Raw genomic sequence first — 19,015 nt, 5'->3', positions numbered from 1 at the left:
ATCACCGACCTGGTCAGGTTGTACAAGAAACCCAAATCAACCATCTCTACTATTGTGGGCAACAGAAAGGCAATCAAGGAAGCTGTTCTTGCCAAAGGTTTAACTGTGTTTTCGAAACAAAGATCGCAAGTGATGGAAGATGTTGAGAGACTCTTATTGGTGTGGATAAATGAAAAACAGCTAGCAGGAGATAGCGTCTCTCAAGCGATCATATGTGAAAAGGCTAGGAAGTTGCATGAGGATTTAATTAAAAAAAGGCCTGCAACTAGTGATGATGTGAGTGAATTTAAGGCCAGCAAAGGTTGGTTTGAGAGATTTAAGAAGCGTAGTGGCATACATAGTGTGATACGGCATGGTGAGGCTGCCAGTTCGGACCACAAAGCGGCTGAAAAATATGTGCAGGAATTCAAGGAGTACATAGAAACTGAAGGACTGAAACCTGAACAAGTGTTTAATTGTGATGAAACAGGCCTGTGCTGGAAGAAAATGCCAAGCAGGACCTACATTACTCAGGAGGAAAAGGCACTCCCAGGACATAAGCCTATGAAAGACAGGCTTACTTTGTTGATGTGTGCCAATGCTACTGGTGATTGCAAAGTTAAGCCTTTATTAGTGTATCACTCTGAAACTCCCAGAGCATTCAGGCAAAAGAATGTCCTCAAGGATAATTTGTGTGTGCTGTGGAGATCAAACAGTAAGGCATGGGTCACTAGGGACTTTTTCTATAACTGGTTACACCATGCATTTGCCCCCAATGTCAAAGATTACCTAACTGAAAAGAAATTAGAACTTAAGTGCCTCCTGGTGTTAGACAATGCCCCTGGTCATCCTACAGACGTGGCAGAGCGACTTTATGGGGACATGAGCTTCATTAAGGTGAAGTTTTTGCCTCCTAATACCACTCCTCTCCTGCAGCCCATGGACCAGCAGGTCATTTCCAACTTCAAGAAACTGTACACAAAAGCTATGTTTCAAAAGTGCTTTGAAGTGACCACAGACACTCGATTGACTCTAAAAGAGTTTTGGAAGGATCACTTTAATATCCTCAATTGTGTAAACCTTATAGGTAAGGCTTGGGAGGGAGTGACTAAGAGAACCTTGAACTCTGCTTGGAAGAAACTGTGGCCAGAATGTGTAGACAAAAGGGATTTTGAAGGGTTTGAGGCTAACCCTGAGAGGAGTATACCAGTTGAGGAATCAATTGTGGCATTGGGGAAGTCCTTGGGGTTGGAGGTTAGTGGGGATGATGTGGAAGAGTTGGTGGAGGAGGACAATGAAGAACTAACCACTGATGAGCTGATAGATCAACTTCAAGAGCAAGAGGCCAGACCTGGGGAAACTGGTTCAAAGGAGGGGAGAGAGAAATTGAAGGAATTGCCTACTTCAAAGATTAAGGAAATGTGTGCAAAATGGCTTGAAGTGCAAACCTTTTTTGATGAAAATCACCCTCACACAGCTATTGCAAGCCGTGCTGGTGACTGTTACAATGACAATGTTGTGAACCACTTTAGACAAATCATAAAGGAACGAGAGGTACAGGCCACTATGGACAGATATGTTGTGCGAAAGAAGTCCAGTGACTCTGAAGCTGGTCCTAGTGGCATTAAAAGAAGAAGGGAAGTAACCCCAGAAAAGGACTTGCCACCTCAAGTCTTAATGGAAGGGGATTCCCCTTCTAAACACTAACACTCTCTCTCCCCTCCTCCCATCCCATCAATCATCACCAGATCTTCAATAAAAGTAAGTGTCATGTAATTGTGCATTCCTTTTTCAGTTTGTGTGTACTAAAATTAACATTTCATGTGGTAAAAATTTTTTTTTTTTCATACTTTTGGGTGTCTTGCACGGATTAATTTTATTTCCATTTATTTCTTATGGGGAAAATTCATTCGCATACCGAAACATTTCGCATAACAACCAGCCCTCTTGCACGGATTAAGGTCGCTATGCGGGGGTCCACTGTATATATATATATAATATATATATATATATATATATATATATATATATATATATATATATATATATATATATATATATATATATATATATATATATATATATATATATATCTGCATATATATATATATATATATATCTGCATATATATATCTCTCTCTCTCTCTCTCTCTCTCTCTCTCTCTCTCTCTCTGTCTCTCTCTCTCTCTCTCTCTCTCTCTCTGTCTCTCTCTCTTCTCTCTCTCTCTCTCTCTCTCTCTCTCTCTCTCTCTTTCTCTCTCTCTCTCTCTCTCTCTCTCTCTCTCTCTCTCTCTCTCTCTCTCTCTCTCTCTTTCTCTCTCTCTCTCTCTCTCTCTCTTTCTCTCTCTCTCTCTCTCTCTCTCTCTCTCTCTCTCTCTCTTTCTCTCTCTCTCTCTCTCTCTCTCTCTCTCTCTCTCTCTCTCTCTCTCTCTCTCTCTCTCTCTCTCTCTCTCTCTTTCTTTCTCTCTTTCTCTTTCTCTCTCTTTCTCTTTCTCTCTCTTTCTCTCTCTTTCTCTTTATTTTTTTTTTTTTACAGAGGGCTTGACAAGGTTAGGTTAACCCTTTCAGGGTTTCAGCTGTACTAGTATGGCTTAAACACCAGGGTTTTTGACATACTGGTACGCCTAAATTCTAGCACCCTCAAATCTAGCGAGAGAAAGCTGGTAGGCCTACATATGACAGAATGGGTATGTGGTCAGTGTGCGCAGTATAAAAAAAAATCCTGTAACGCGCAGTGCGTAATGAGGAAAAAAACCTTTGACCATGTTTTTGAATTAAAACAGCGACTTTGCACAGTATTTATGTATGGTATTGTTGTATTCTAGTTTTCCTGGTCTCATTTTATAGAATGGAAGACATGTTACAGAAATTGAGATGATTTTGATTGGTTTTACAATGTAAAGTACCTTGAAATTGAGCTCAAAGTAGCAGAAATGTTCGATTTTTACCAAAGTTCAAAAGTAAACAAATCATGCCAAGCATCCAATACACGTCAACTGGCGAGTCTAATATTCTTTCACAAGTGCGCTGATATTATTTATACCATTTCTATACTAATGCAGTAGTCAGCATAACAGTAAATTTTCTATTTTTTTTTTTTTGCAAGAATAAAAATTCAAAGTGGAAAGCCAAAGAAATATAAGAGGGGCTTGGGGATGTGACTAACAGAGGAAATGTTATTTTAGTGCCAGGAATGTCTTTCTTGTTTATTCTGGACCCTATTCGGAAATAGGCGTCTTTTGAGATTTGTGTGAAATTGGTAAAATTGTTAAATTCTGACTACTTTAATGGATAGTTGAAATCGGTCAATGGGTGGTTTCTTGTACTCATTCGATAGCAAAAAGGGAGTTCTAGCGAAATAGTTATGATTTTTGTCGACTAGTACACTAGAATTAGCCGAAAATAGGGCTCAAAGTGGGCAAAATCGCCGATGCGTAAACATCATCGAGACCGCTAATTTCACGAGAGCATAATTCCGTGAGTTTTCCATCAAATTTCGTACTTTTGGTGTCATTATGATCGGGAAAAGATTCTCTATCTTTTCATTTTTTTTTTTTTTTTTTAAATTTGGCGACCCTGAGAACAAGTCTGGGAGGGGGCCTGGGGACCCTGAAAGGGGTTAAGGATCCCTAGCTTTATTGACAAGCTATTTACAGGTTAAGGATCCCTAGCTTTATTGGCAAGCTAAGAGCTGTTACCTACATCAGCTCATTTGAAAGCATTTTTATTGTTATGAGACATACAAGTAGGGAACAGGATGAAGTTGGAGCCATCTGTGGGCCAGCATTTTCATTTGATCAACTGACTTTATCTCGTTGACATCATTATGCTGTACGAATGTGTTCCATACTCGAGTCATCCTGGGTATATATGATCTCAGATGGAGTGATGTTCTGGAGAAGGGTACAGCCAGAGTGAAGTTGCTGCTTTCTGCCCATCTTGTGGCATAAAAGCTTGTTTCACGCTGTCCTCAAAGTGGATCCAAGTGTGGTACTTTGACAATATTGGCCTTGTACATAACAGTAAGGCCACCCACATCCCTCCTATGTTGAAGAATCTGCTGAAATGACAGATCTATCTAGGATGGGTCTAGGCGAGAGATGAGACATCTTGCTCTGTTCTCTACTCTGTCAAACAATCGCAGATGAGAGGGGGGGCAGGCAAACCAAGAAAGTGGAGCATACTCGAGGTGCGAGCGTACTTGTGCCTCGTACAGAATCTTGCAACCCCTACTGTCAAGTAGATGCGAGATACGACAAAGTTCTGTAAGCTTCCTGGCTGCCTTGTTTGCAAGATTTACAACATGGTTCTTCATGGTTAGTTTGGAGTCAAATTTCACCCCAAGGATATCAACTTCTTCTCCAGGTGCCAACACCCTTCCATTCATCCTTATTACTGCACCAGCATTACTATATATATATATATATATATATATATATATATATATATATATATATATATATATATATATATATATATATATATATATATATATATATATATATATATATATATATATATATATATATATATATATATATATATATATATATATATACATATATATACAGTGGACCCCCGCATACCGATGGCATCACATAACGATTAATCCGCATACCGCTTGCTTTAATCGCAAAAATTTTGCCTCGCATACCGCTTAAAAACCCGCTCACCGATTTTCGTCCGAGACGCGTCCAATGTGCGCCCTCAGCCAGCCTCACATTTGCCGCCGGTGGCATTGTTTACCAGCCAGCCTCCGCGGTAACATCCAAGCATACAATCGGAATATTTCGTATTATTACAGTGTTTTCGGTGCTTTTTCTGGAAAATAAGTGACCATGGGCCCCAAGAAAGCTTCTAGTGCCAACCCTACAGCAATAAGGGTGAGAATTACAATAGAGATGAAGAAAAAGATCATTGATAAGTATGAAAGTGGAGTGCGTGTCTCCGAGCTGGCCAAGTTGTATAATAAACCCCAATCAACCATCGCTACTATTGGTGGTACAGCTGCTGCTGCTGCTGCACTGTCAGCTGCTGCTGCTGCTGCTGCACTGTCAGCTGCTGCTGCTGCTGCTGTAGCATCGTCTGCTGCTGCTGTAACATCGTCTGTTGCTGCTGTAGCATCGTCTGCTGCTGCTGTAGCATCGTCTGTTGCTGCTGTACCACCGTCAGCTGCTGCTGCTGCTGTAGCATCGTCTGCTGCTGCTGTAGCATCGTCTGTTGCTGCTGTACCACCGTCAGCTGCTGCTGCTGCTGCTGCTGCTGTAGCACTGTTGTTGGTGTGGCTTATTGAGAATACCAAGAAACAATTAACCCCAGAGGATTTGCCACCCAGGATAACCCAAAAAAGTCAGTGTCATCGAAGACTGTCTTAACTTATTTCCATTGGGGTCCTTAATCTTGTCTCCCAGGATGCAACCCACACAAGTCGACTAACACCCAGGTGAACAGGGAAAAATGCCTGGAACTAGTGCTCGTATTGGTGAATTTAAAGCCAGCAAAGGTTGGTTTGAGAGATTTAAGAATCGTAGTGGCATGCACAGTGTGATAAGGCCTGTTCTGGAAGAAAATGCCAAACAGGACCTACAGTACTCAGGAGGAAAAGGCACTCCCAGGACACAGTGTCTCATCAGTCATTGCTGCATCTTCAATAAAGGTAAGTGTCATTTATTCTTCATTTAGTAGAGTAGTACATGCACAATATATATTGTGCATGTACTACTCTACTATTGTGCATGTATCCTTCTCTTTGTGTGTAGGAAAATGTATATTTCATGTGGTAAAATTTTTTTTTTCGTACTTTTGGGTGTCTTGCACGGATTAATTTGATTTCCATTATTTCTTATGGGGAAAATTCATTCGCATACTGATTATTTCGCATAACAATGACCCCTCTTGCACGGATTAAAATCGGTATGCGGGGGTCCACTGTATATATATAATATATATATATATATTATATAAAAAAAATCACACACACACAGTAGGGCCCCACTTATACGGCGGGTTAGGTTCCAGACTGTCGCCGGAAGGTAGAACTCCATTTTTTTTTTTTCCATTTATAAATGCATATAAATGCCAGACAACAAGTTTACTCTAAATTATATTGGAGTTAGTAATAGAATTAGGCATTAAAAACACACTAAGTAAAATACAGTCACAGTAAATTCATTACTTATCTTAAAGTATTTGTAATCTTAATGTAGGGAGAGAGGTGAGTAGTACTTATTTGTAGGAGGTCAGGTGCAGGTAGCCCAGGTGTAGGTAGCACTGGCTCCCCGTCTCATACTTAATATACGATATTTAAAACATCCCAGAGAGGTAAAATGCACATACAGTACACTCATTATTTACCTTAAAATATGTGTAGTCTTAATATAGGAAGAGAGGCGAGTAGTATTTTATTTGTATAAAGTCAGTGTAGGTAGCCAGTAGGTGTAGCCTGGGCTACACCTACCGGCTACCTACACTGTGGCCCAGAGCCATATTGTTAACATCGACATGCCTTGTTCACTGAATTTAATCATTTCTAACAACTACCTTTAGATGCCATCATAAACAAAGGTTGAAGTAATGAATAATTCATGCCGATAATTGTAAACAAAAGCGGAGTGGGGGAGTGGCTGGGCCAAACGCAGATTCATACACGTTTTCTCTGATGGGTGAGCAGAGAAAACATAATGTTGTCCCTTCACCCGGCTCCACAAGTATTATCATCAGAGCATATAAAATATGCAATAAATGCCAGACAACAAGTTTACACTAACTTATATTAAGTTAGCAATAGAAATAGGCATTAAAAACACAATAAAAGGTAAGATACACAGAGTACACTTATTACTTACCTTAAAATATTAATATTAATGTGTGAGAGGCGAGTGGCAGGGTGTTTATTGAATAAAATCAAAATGGCACACCATCATCCTCTAACTTGGCACTTAAAGCAAGAGGCTTACAACTTCTCTTTTTATTACAGCTAACCTTAGACGTCATCGTCAATGAAAGCCAACTAGTTAACGAAAGAGTAAACGAGAGAGAGAACGAGATACAGAGTTGAGACAATGTAAGAACACAAACTGAACAGGTAGTGGATGATCACTTGGTCAGGCGAAATGCGTATTAACCCTTTGAGGGTCCGTCCCGTAGATCTATGGCTTTACGTTCAGGGTCCAAACCGTAGATCTACGTCATGAGCTCAGCTCACTCTGATAAACTGAGTGGTACATTTGGGCCTAGATATGAGAGAATACATCTATGTGGTATGTGTGCACCACATAAAACAGATCCTGCAGCACGCTGTGTATAATGAGAGAAAAAAAACTGAAATCATGATTTTTCGATTAAAACAGCGACTTTGCAGTGTTTTTTCGTATGTTTTTTATAGTTCTATTTGCGATTTCTTGGTCTCATTTAATAGAATGGAAGACTATTTACGGAAATAGAGCTGATTTTGATTGGTTTTAGCACTGGAAATGGCTTGAAACTGAGCTCAAAGTAGCAGAAATGTTAAATTTTTGCCGATATTCAAGAGTAAACAAACGACCTCACCCATCTAATACACGCCAGCTGGTGGGTCTAATATGCATTCACAAATATGGTGATGATATTTATACAATTATTACAGTATTGCATAACAGTAAATCTTCTATTTTTTGGTGTGAATAAAAAATCAAAATGGAATTTATTTGTAAAGCCTCAGAATGTAACTAATGAACAGAGGAAATGTTAGTTTAGTTCCAGGAATACCTACATTGTTTATTCTGGACCCTATTTTGAAATTGGAATATTTTGAACTTTGTGTTAAATTGGCCAAATTAACAATTTCCGATCACTTTAATTTGTAGTTGAAACAGTTGACTTGGCGATTTCTTGTGCTCAATCGATAGAATAGAAGTAATACTAGTGAAATAGCTAAGAATTTGGTTGACTGGAATAATGTAATTGGCCTAAAATGGGAGTCAAAGTCGGCAAAATCGCCAATCCATAAATATCGCTGACACATCAAAATTCGCGAGAGCATAATTTCGTCAATTTTTCCATCAAATTTTGTACTTTTTATTTTATTACCTTCACAAAAAGATTCTCTACCATTTCATAAGAAAATATAACAAATTTTTTTTTTTTTTAAATTCTTGGACACTGGGGTGCCACTTCAGATTTGGGCCTTGGACCCTGAAGGGGTTAATGTGTGTCTACTTTTAGTTCATTCACGTCCATTTGTAAGAGTTTGTAAAACATTTACCTCAATATTTTTTTTTATTTTAATAATAATTACCTCACAACACAAATTATAAAAAGCACTAAACCCACAAGGGTTGTGAATTGCTATACATAGAGTAAAGGCATACGAAAAGAATACAGTGGTCCCTCGTTTTTCATAATTAATCCGTTCCTTGAGCCATTACTACAAGCGAAATTTACGATTTACGAAACAATTTTCCCCATAAGAAATACAGTGGTCCCTCGTTTTTCGTAATTAATCCGTTCCTGGGGGAGCTACTATAAACGAAATTTACGATTTGCGAATCAATTTTCCCCATAAGAAATAATGTAAATACAATTAATCCGTTCCTGACACCCAGAAGTATTAAAACAAAAAACTTTTTTACATGAGATACACATATAGTACATAAACAATACAATGGGAAATGATGAATGAAACATTAACAGCATAACACTTACTTTTATTGGAGATTCTTCTTAGTGTATGGGAGACTGGAGGAGGAGAGAGATTGGATTGTTTACAGTTTGGAAGGGGAATCCCCTTCCAGCAACACCTCAGGTACCAATTGCTTCTCTGGGGTTGCTTCTCTTCTCTGTTTCTTAATGCCACTAGGACCACCTTGAGAGTCACTCTAGTCCTGTTCGCAAAGTAACTGTGGAGAGAGCTCTGTTTCTGGCGTCTCTTTAACACTTCCCTAAAATGGCCCAAGACTTTGTCACTGTACAAATTTCTCACCTTCTTTACCACAGGCTTGGCACTAGGAGCTTTCTTTGGAGCCATAGTAGCTTATTTAGTACTTGCAAGCACTAAAATGAGTGGAATATTATGAAATATTTCGTAGGAGCACTTGAGGGGACCTTCACTCACTGGTAAACAATGCCAGACTGGCTGGGTAGGGAGGCCACCCTGGCTCACACGTATGAAAAAGCGAGTCCGTGTTTATACGAAAACACCCCTATGATTGGCGAAATTTATGATTGCCAAGAACTACGAAAAGCGAGGGACCACTGTAATGTAAATACAATTAATCCGTTCCTGACACCCAGAAGTATTAAAACAAAAAATTTTTACATGAAATATACATGTAGTACATAAACAATACAATGGGAAATGATGAATGAAACATTAACAGCATAACACTTACCTTTATTGGAGATTCTTCTTAGTGTATGGGAGACTGGAGGAGGGGAGAGAGTGGATTGTTTACAGTTTGGAAGGGGAATCCCCTTCCATCAACACCTCAGGTACCAATTGCTTTTCTGGGGTTGCTTGTCTTCTCTGTTTCTTAATGCCACTAGGACCACCTTGAGAGTCAATGGAGTCCTGTCTCGCAAAATAACTGTGGAGAGAGCTCTGTTTTTGGCATCTCTTTAACACTTCCCTAAAATGGCCCAAGACTTTGTCGCTGTACATGTTGCCATTGTGGCTTGCAACAACCTTGTTAGGGTGATGTTTCTCCATGAAGCTTTCCATCTTACCCCACATAGTAAAAATCTCTTTAATTTCTGAAGAAGGCACCTTCTTCCATCTCTCTTCCTCCTCCTCTGCAGCAAGATTCTGAGCTGTGATGTGTTGCTCTTCCTGCTGAAGCTCTTGAAGCTCCTCAGTGGTGAGCTCTTCGTTGTGGTCTTCCACCAATTCTTCGACATCCTCCAAACTCAAATCAAACCCCATGGAACTCCCCAGTGCCACAATTGATTTTACAACAGACATAGGCTCATCAGGGTCAGTCCCAAACCCTTCAAAATCCCTCTTGTCAACACAATCTGGCCACAATTTTCTCCAGGCAGAGTTCAAAGTCCTGGTAGTCACTCCCTCTCAAGCCATACCTGTAAGGGTTATGCAATGGAGGATGCTGAAGTGTTCTCTCCAAAATTCCCTTAGGGTCAAGTGAGTGTCTGGTCACAGTCAAGCACCTGTGAAACATTTCTTTTGTGTAGAGTTTTTTAAAGTTTGCAATGACCTGCTGGTCCATGGGCTGGAGGAGAGGAGTGGTATTTGGGGGCAAGAGCTTTACTGTGATGAACCCAAACTCCTCAAAAATTAGGTCATCCAAGTTTGGAGGATGAGCAGGTGCATTGTCCATTACTAGCAGGCACTTGAGATCCAATTTCTTTTCCAGGAGATACTCCTTCACACTAGGGCCAAACACTTCATTGAACCACTCGACGAAAATTTCCCTCGTGACCCATGCCTTACTATTAGATTTCCAAAACACACACAATTTACTCTTTATAACATTGTTTTTCCTGAACACTCTGGGATTTTCTGAATGGTACACTAGTAATGGCTTCACTTTGAATTCCCCACTAGCATTAGCACAGAACATTAGCGTCAGCCTGTCTTTCATAGGCTTGTGTCCTGGCATTGCCTTTTCCTCTTGTGTAATGAAGGTCCTCTTTGGCATTTTTTCCAAAAGAGGCCTGTTTCGTCACAATTGAACACTTGTTCAGGTTTCAGTTCTTCACTGTTTATGTACTCCTGGAATTCATGCACATATTTTTCAGCCGCCTTGTGGTCCGAACTGGCAGCCTCTCCATGCCTTACCACACTGTGTATGCCAGTATGGTTCTTAAATCTCTCAAACCAGCCTTTGCTGGCCTTAAATTCACTCACATCACCACTATTTGCAGGCAATTTCTTTACCAAATCTTCATGCAACTGCCTAGCCTTTTCACAAATAATCGAAGTCATAAGAGTATCTCCTGCTAATTGTTTCTCATTTATCCACAACAGTAATAACTTCTCAACCTCTTCCAGTACTGGTGATCTCATTTTTGTCAGCATAGTTACTCCCTTTGCAACAACAGCGTCCTTGATTTCCTTTTTCTTGGCCACTATGGGACATAAGGTTGTGTAGGGTTTCTTATACAGTGGACCCTCAACCAGCGATGGCATCGATTAATGATAAATCTGACTAGCGATACATTTTAACGCAAAAATTTTGCCACAACTAGCGCATAAAAACCTGACCAACGCTATTCGTTCCGTTCAAGACACGTCCACTTTGGCCTGAGCGCGCCCCACTTGTCCCATGGGTGCCAAGCAGGACGTACATTACTCGGGAGGAAAAGGCACTCCCAAGACATAAGCCTATGAAAGACAGGCTTACTCTGTTGATGTGTGCCAAAGCTAGTGGTGATTGCAAAGTGAAGCCTTTATTGGCGTATCACTCTGAAACTCCCAGAGTGTTCAGGAAAAACAATGTCGTCAAGGCTAATTTGTGTGTGCTGTGGAGGGCAAACAGTAAGGCATGGGTCACTAGGGACTTTTTCTATGACTTTTTACACCATGCATTTGCCCCCAATGTGAAAAATTACCTAATTGAAAAGAAATTAGACCTTAAGTGCCTCCTGGCATTAGACAATGCTCCTGGTCATCCTTCAGACTTGGCAGAGCGACTTTCTAGGGACATGAGCTTCATTAAGGTGAAGTTTTTGCCTCCTAATACCACTCCTCTCCTGCAGCCCATGGACCAGCAGGTTATTTCCAACTTCAAGAAACTGTACACAAAAGCTATGTTTGAAAGGTGCTTTGTAGTGACCTCAGAAACTCAACTGACTCTAAGAGAGTTTTGGAAAGATCACTTTACCATCCTCAATTGTATAAACCTTATAGGTAAGGCTTGGGAGGAAGTGACTAAGAGGACCTTGAACTCTGCTTGGAAAAAACTGTGGCCAGAATGTGTAGACAAAAGGGATTTTGAAGGGTTTGAGGTTAACTCTGAGAATGCTATGCCAGTTGAGGAATCAATTGTGGCATTGGGGAAGTCCTTGGGGTTGGAGGTTAGTGGGGAGGATGTGGAAGAGTTGGTGGTGGAGGACAATGAAGAACTAACCACTGATGAGCTGCTAGATCATCTTGAACAGCAAGAGGGCAGACCTGAGGAAACTGCTTTGGAGGAGGGGATAGAGAAATTGAAGAAGTTGCCTACTTCTAAGATTAAGGAAATGTGTGCAGAGTGGCTTGAAGTGCAAACCTTTATTGATGAAAATCACCCTGACACAGCTACTGCAAGCCGTGTTGGCAACCTGTACACTGACAATGTTGTGAACCACTTTAGGAAAGTCATAAAGGAACGAGAAGTACAGGTATCTATGGACAGACATGTTGTGCAACAGAAGTCCAGTGACTGAAGCTCGTCCTAGTGGCATTAAAAGAACAAGGGAACTAACCCCAGAAAAAGACTTGCTACCTCAAGTGCTAATGGAAGGGGATTCCCCTTCTAAACACTAAGAAGATCAATGCTCTCCCCTCCTCCCATCCCATCAATCATCACCAGATCTTCAATAAAGGTAAGTGTCATGTAACTGTGCATGTCTTCTTCAGTTTGTGTGTATTAAAATCAATATTTCATTTGGTAAAATTTTTTTTTTCAATACTTTGGGGTGTCTTGCACGGATTAATTTGATTTCCTTTATTTCTTATGGGGAAAATTAACTTGACTAACGATTATCTCGATTAACGATGAGCTCTCAGGAACGGATTAATATCGCTGGTTGAGGGTCCACTGTACGTCCTGGACAGTTCGGCCTTACTTGTACCACTTTCATATTGTTCAATGATGGTTTTCTTAAATTCAATCGTATTTCTCACCTTCTTTGCCACAGGCTTGGCACTAGAAGCTTCCTTTGGAGCCATGGTAGCTTATTTAGTACTTGCAAGCACTAAAATAAATGGAATATTATGAAATATTTTGCTGGAGCACGTGAGGGGGCCTTCGCTCACTGGTAAACAATGCCAGACTGGCTGCCGCCATGGGTACGCGTCCTTATTTTCCAATGCTGTGTAAAGCAGGTCTAGCATTTTATCCCCCCTTGCTTTTAACATTTCTGTCGTGATCCCGTCAGTTCTAGCTGCTTTACCCCCTTTTATTATACGTAGTGCCTCTCGCACCTCCCCCTCACTCACATCCTGCTCTTCTTCACTCCTAGAAGATATAGCTCCCTGGCCAGTGTATGAAATTACCGCCTCCCTTTCTTCGTCGACATTTAATAGTTCCTCGAAATATTCTCGCCATCTACCCAAAACCTCCATCTCCCCATCTACTAACTCTCCTTCTCTGTTTTTAACTGATAAATCCATTTGTTTCCTAGGCTTTCTTAACTTGTTGAACTCCAAAATTTTTTCCAAGAAGATGGAAAGAGAGTTTTATGTACCACTTATAACTCTTGCAAACACAATCAGCAACCCCAATCTGCATGTCGCATTTGTCCACTAAGCACATATTGAGGTTGTAGTCCATCACATCTGCAGGTTTTACAGTGGGTTCATTGGTCTCTCTATTCTGCTCTATTCTACCATTTTGTGCCAGTGAACTGATGTCAACAATGTGACATCACGTTTGTCATGCCACCGAAATACCATGATGTCATTGGCAGCATACACCTGAACATCACCTCTACGAGTGCCTGTGTTGAACCTAGGCATATGCTTACGATTACCACACAGTGTGCCACACACATCTGTCATGTTCACTCGCAACAAATCACTTAGTAAAGGGCTTGTGTACCAGTTATCAGTAAACAGTATATGCCCCTTACGAAGATATGGTTCCATCATTGTTCTAACCACATCACCAGAGATACCCAATAACTTCCTGGTATCTCTCAATGTATTACTGCCAGTGTACACAATTATATCCAAAACCAGACCACTTTTGCAGTCACACAGTACAAATAACTTTATACCAAAGTGTTTTCTCTTGCTTGGTATATAGTCCTTGAACGACAGTCTGCCTTTGAACAAAATCAAAGACTCATCAATAACAAGCTTCCTGAAGGGATAAAAATACGTACAGCACTTTTGTTTCAGGTACATGAGCACATTTCTGATCTTATATAACCTGTCGTTTCTGTCAGGCCTTGTTTTGTCTGAGAAGTGTAGCATACGTAACAGTATCAAAAAAAGATTCACTGGTATAGTATCACTAAAACCTGGGGTTGAAATCAGGCATTCCATCAACCAGTATGTGGTGACAGTGTGCTTATACACATGTGGCATAAGCATTATTGTGGCAAAGAACAGGTACATCTCTGCCACAGTTGTGTCCTTCCACTGGTATAGCCGTGACCTTGGTGAAAGAATTGTATTTGCCATGGTGTACTCAGAATGTGTTGCTCTCCCTGACAATAATTTCCATCAGGGGTTCATCAGAGAATAACTGAAAGCATTCTAGTTCAGTGGCATTGTTCCCAAGTGTACACGATGGCCGTATTCCACTTTGTGTTTCATCAAAGTCATGGGGATTGGGAATAAAATTGTCACCTTGCTGCCAATCCCAGATGCGGTGTGCTGGTGAGTTCTGGATATTGAAAGGTGGTTGTGGTTGTGCAGATTGTGGATGTTGTGGGAGTGTGGGGGTGGTGGAGGGTGGTTGTGGCTGTGCTGAGTTAGCAGCTTGGGTAGCAGTGTGGCCCACTACTGGTGCCACATGGCTCATGCCACCACCAACACCACCACCACCACGTGCTGCCCCACGCTGATTACACATTCCCATTGTAACAATATCGTCATCTTCACTCTCAGGTCGTGGTGTAGGGCCACGGGATGTTCTTTTAGATTTATTTTTTTTTTGCCTTGGAATGGCACAAGGCACACTACCAGTATGCATGCTGCGTCGTACTTAATGCTGTTCACTGGCGAATATTCCCCTTCTCTGTCGCAACTCGAGCTGCTTTCAGTAACGTGGAAATCACTATCATTATCACTTTTGTTGCTCAAATCAGTCCTGTTGATGGGGAAATAGTTTCCTTTTCTGTCCTGGTACAAGTGAACATGAATGAGACAGCCCAGCACCAGAGTTGGATGGTTGAAGGTCATCTGGGTTTTCATCACTAATTACGTTATCCAGGGCACTGCTTTCGGTCACACCCTCTTGAAAACCATGGAATTCACTTTCACTGGCACTTCCATTGGTGTTAGAACTGTCACTTGAGAACAGAAGACCTCCAGTTTGGCGAGGAGTGAGGTACTTCTTACTGCGAGGCATGGTGAACAAGGACTACCAAGATGGCATTCCCACAATGCACCACTGAGTCCCTGATTTTTTTCACAGGTCACACACCCACCACGCAGACCCATTCTCTCACATGTAGGCCTACCAGCTTTCTCCTGCTTGATTTGAAGCCACTAGAATTTGTGTATTTTTTTTAATACGTCAGAAACGTTTGCTCATAAGACATTTATATACGACTGAAACAGTCAGAGGGTTAAATTATATAAAAGGGAAGGATAATGTGCTGACACCCTTTCTTGTCCCTAAAGGACTTACTAAAGAGGGCAGGGAATATATATATACGTATATTGTTCCAAATTAACCTTAAATTGTACATTCCTACAGTGTGTGTTGACTTGGGTACTGATTCCGCATGCCCCCTCTGGTTGGAGCATGAGCCGAGATGAGTCCTAGATGTATATAGAGCGATTCACCCATAAGACTTCATCTCTGGCTGCTCCCACCTGCAATTCTTATTATGACCTGCAGTCATGAGGGGGGAGGTGTTACTCCCATCACCTTCCACATTACTTTGAGCCAATATCACTTAATATCATATTGCGAACTTCCTTATTAAATGCTAAAATAAGGAAGTCCAACTGTATAATATTATCTGGAGCCTCATACGAGTTACCAAATGGAATAGTGTAAATTTATGTACATGGTAAAATTATTTAGGTTAGATGTAACAGTGCAATATGTGAAGCACTTTTGTAACAGCCAGTTTCTGGTTAACATGCTCGCCCTCTAAGCATATGTCACGTGACCTACCTTACGTTTGGTCACCCCTCCCCTGCTACTGACAGTAGCAGCCGATCTACAACTCAAGGTGCATTGCTCGGAAGTCCTCTTTTGTAACAGAGCTGTATTTCTTTATATCACACGTAAGGTGCTCATGGGGGACTTCTCTGTATATTATGTCCCATGTCAAATATCTCGTATATTCACCAGTGACCTGAAAACCTCCAGGTGATAACTTGTAACTTTATTCGTGTGAATGGAAATGAAACCCTAAGGTCTTGTACATAGTTCTTTGTAAATAATTGCACACTCATAAGATACGAGAGACAAGCTAATATTTTATTATTGATGTGTTCTAAGGAACAATATAATATTGAAGGCCATAAATTTCTATTTGTGATTATTGACTCCCTATGAGAAGTAGTTAGAAATTCATCAATTTGTTGTACCTTGACATCCTGTAAGTGAAAGAGGATGAGAGGGCAATAATATTATAATAAAGTTTTAACACACTTGGAATTGCATTATTGCCAACAGTTATAGTAAGACACCATTTATCCCATAAAAGGAGCTTGATAAAACCCCTTCTAAGTGAACTGTTATGGTTTACAGTGCGATTAGTGACCTCTTACCGTTTGATTGGAATTCATGGTCATAATACAAGCAGTCTTAAGTAAATTTATTGTGTAATACAAATTGTACTGTAGGTGGAGAGATGATCTAACAAGTGGGCGAGAAAACTTTATAAAACAGCACAAGTTTTATCATATTTTGCTCAAGAGGATTGTATTCCATGAAGTGCTAAACCTATGAGTTATGTTTAACCCTTTGACTGTTTCGGTCGTACAGTGGACCCCCGCATAGCGACCTTAATCCGTGCAAGAGGGCTGGTTGTTATGTGAAATGTTCGGTATGCGAATGAATTTTCCCCATAAGAAATAATGGAAATCAAATTAATCCGTCCAAGACACCCAAAAGTATGAAAAAAAAAAATTTTTTACCACATGAAATGTTAATTTTAATACACACAAACTGAAAAAGGCATGCACAATTACATGACACTTACTTTTATTGAAGATCTGGTGATGATTGATGGGATGGGAGGAGGGGAGAGAGAGAGTTAGTGTTTAGAAGGGGAATCCCCTTCCATTAAGACTTGAGGTGTCGAGTCCTTTTCTGGGGTTACTTCCCTTCTTCTTTTAATGCCACTAGGACCAGCTTCAGAGTCACTGGACTTCTTTCGCACAACATATCTGTCCATAGTGGCCTGTACCTCTCGTTCCTTTATGACTTCCCTAAAGTGTTTCACAACATTGTCAGTGTACAGGTTGCCAACACAGCTTGCAATAGCTGTGTGAGGGTGATTTTCATCAAAAAAGGTTTGCACTTCAAGCCACTTTGCATAGATTTCCTTAATCTTTGTAGTAGGCAACTTCTTCAATTTCTCTCTCCCCTCCTCTGAACCAGTTTCCTCAGGTCTGGCCTCTTGCTGTTGAAGTTGATCTATCAGCTCATCAGTGGTTAGTTCTTCATTGTCCTCCTCCACCAACTCTTCCACATCATCCCCACTAACCTCCAACCCTAAGGACTATCCCAATGCCACAATGGATTCCTCAACTGGCATAATCCTCTCAGGGTTAGCCTCAAACCCTTCAAAATCCCTTTTGTCTACACATTCTGGCCACAGTTTCTTCCAAGCAGAGTTCAAGGTCTTCTTAGTCACTCCCTCCCAAGCCTTACCTATAAGGTTTACACAATTGAGGATATTAAAGTGATCTCTCCAAAAGTCTCTTAGAGTCAGTTGAGTTTCTGAGGTCACTACAAAGCACCTTTCAAACAGAGCTTTTGTGTACAGTTTTTTGAAGTTTGCAATAACCTGCCGGTCCATGGGCTGCAGGAGAGGATTGGTATTAGGAGGCAAAAACTTCACCTTAATGAATTTCATGTCCCCATAAAGTCGCTCTGCCACGTCTGTAGGATGACCAGGGGCATTGTCTAACACCAGGAGGCACTTAAATTCTAATTTCTTTTCAGTTAGGTAATCTTTCACATTGGGGGCAAATGCATGGTGTAACCAGTCATAGAAAAAGTCCCTAGTGACCCATGCCTTACTGTTTGCCCTCCACAGCACACACAAATTCTCCTTGAGGACATTCTTTTGCCTGAACGGTCTGGGAGTTTCAGAGTGATACACTAATAAAGGCTTCACTTTGCAATCACCAGTAGCATTGGAACACATCAACAAAGGAAGCCTGTCTTTCATAGGCTTATGTCCTGGGAGTGCCTTTTCCTCCTGAGTAATGTAGGTCCTGCTTGGCATTTTCTTCCAAAACAGGCCTGTTTCATCACAATTAACCCTTTCAGGGTCCAAAGCCCAAATCTGGAGTCACGCACCAGTGTCCAAGAATTTTCAAAAAAAAAAAATTGTTATTTTTTCTTATGAAATCGTAGAGAATCTTTTTGTGAAGGTAATAAAACAAAAAGTACGAAATTTGGTGGAAAATTGACGAAATTATGCTCTCGCGAATTTTGATGTGTCAGCGATATTTACGAATCGGCGATTTTGCCGACTTTGACTCCCATTTTAGGCCAATTACATTATTCCAATCAACCAAATTCTTAGCTATTTCACTAGTATTACTTCTATTCTATCGATTGAGCACAAGAAATCGCCAAGTCAACTGTTTCAACTACAAAATAAAGTGATCGGAAATTGTTAATTTGGCAAATTTAACACAAAGTTCAAAATATTCAAATTTCAAAATAGGGGCCAGAATGAACAATGTAAGCATTCCTGGCACTAAACTAACATTTCCTCTGTTCATTAGTTATGTTTTGAGGCTTTACAAATAAATTCCATTTTGATTTTTTATTCACATAATGAATTTTTATTCACACCAAAAAATAGAAGATTTACTGTTATGCAATACTGTAATAATTGTATAAATATCATCACCATATTTGTGAATGTATATTAGACCCACCAGCTGACGTGTATTAGACTTGTGAGGTCGTTTGTTTACTCTTGAATATCGGCAAAAATTTAACATTTCCGCTACTTTGAGCTCAGTTTC

The 19,015-nt window shown here is 40.5% G+C and overlaps 1 protein-coding gene across 6 annotated transcripts in view; it reads left to right on the top strand.

The window, feature by feature from the left end:
• The window catches only part of LOC138853274 (pumilio homolog 2-like), a 439,987-nt gene that overhangs the window by 375,195 nt on the left and 45,777 nt on the right, over positions 1 to 19,015 (top strand). The gene's annotated exons all lie outside the window — the stretch shown is intronic.

This window comes from Cherax quadricarinatus, chromosome 27 (assembly GCF_038502225.1).
Source record: "Cherax quadricarinatus isolate ZL_2023a chromosome 27, ASM3850222v1, whole genome shotgun sequence".
In the NCBI taxonomy this organism is placed as follows: Eukaryota; Metazoa; Arthropoda; class Malacostraca; order Decapoda; family Parastacidae; genus Cherax; species Cherax quadricarinatus.
Note: the sequence above shows the minus strand (reverse complement) of the source record. Positions and strands in the feature narration are given on the sequence as shown.